This window comes from Octopus bimaculoides, chromosome 1 (genome assembly GCF_001194135.2).
Source record: "Octopus bimaculoides isolate UCB-OBI-ISO-001 chromosome 1, ASM119413v2, whole genome shotgun sequence".
NCBI classification, from domain to species: Eukaryota; Metazoa; Mollusca; class Cephalopoda; order Octopoda; family Octopodidae; genus Octopus; species Octopus bimaculoides.
Genome location: NC_068981.1, coordinates 136,774,327 through 136,775,359, shown reverse-complemented (window position 1 = coordinate 136,775,359; position 1,033 = coordinate 136,774,327). Strand labels below are relative to the sequence as shown.

Here is a 1,033-nt window from a genome sequence, read left to right as displayed (position 1 = left end):
CCTTGTTTGTCCCCTCTATGTTTAGCCCCTTGTGGGCAATAAAGAAATAAGAAACGTTAGCACGCCGGGCGAAATGCTTAGCGGTATTTCGTCTGTCTTTACGTTCTGAGTTCAAATTCCGCCGAGGTCGACTTTGCTTTTCATCCTTTCGGGGTCGATGAAATAAGTACTAACAAAATACTGGTACTCATTTCGACTAGCCCCCTTCCTCAAAATTTCAAGCTTTGCGCCCATAGAGAAAATAATAAATAATAATTCTTTCTACTGAGTTCAAATTCTGCGGAGGCGCACTTTACCCTTCATCCTTTCGAATTCGATAAAAGTCCCGATTGAATACAAGGGTCGATGTAAATTTCTCTCTACTATATGCATATAGTAGAGAGGAATATTAATATTAGCTCCTCCATTTGGTAGTTATTTGGTTAAAAAGAGATGATGAACAGTGGTTGAAGAATACTGAGTGGCGCCTAATAACCAGTTGATCAAGCAAGTGAGGCCTCATTTCAGTGAGGCAATAATGCCATAGAAAGCAGGGTTCCGAATCGGCGCGCGTTTTCTCCTGGTGTCCCTATAAACTTACTAGTCTCCGGTATGCGGAACTTTCAGCTAGTAGCAATTATATCTGCAAGTTGTTCGATAATAACAATAATGGTAATAATTTGTTTTATTAACCACTGGATATAGATGAAGGGGGACATCACGAGTGTGTATCATATCATTTTTCATTTCATTCAGCATCTATATATCAACTTCTCCTTACTTGCTGTAACATGTCCTTATAACGTCTTCTCACCTGTCACTCTTGGCAGAGTCAGTAGAACGTCAGAGAAAATGTCTTGTGATATTATTCTCTACGCTCTGAGTTCAAGTCTCACCGCAGTTAACAGAATCAGTAGGGCGTCGGACAAAATGTCCTTGCAGTATTTAGTTGCAGCTTTTTACATTGAGTTCTAATGCCACCGAGGTCAACTTTGTCCTTTATCCTCCCGGGTTAATTACAAAGTACCGGTCAAATACTGGGTGGTGGCGGTGG

The 1,033-nt window shown here is 40.9% G+C and overlaps 1 protein-coding gene across 2 annotated transcripts in view; it reads left to right on the top strand.

Moving 5' to 3' along the window:
• The window catches only part of LOC106880114 (general receptor for phosphoinositides 1-associated scaffold protein), a 293,807-nt gene that overhangs the window by 9,961 nt on the left and 282,813 nt on the right, over positions 1–1,033 (top strand). The window lies entirely within an intron of this gene.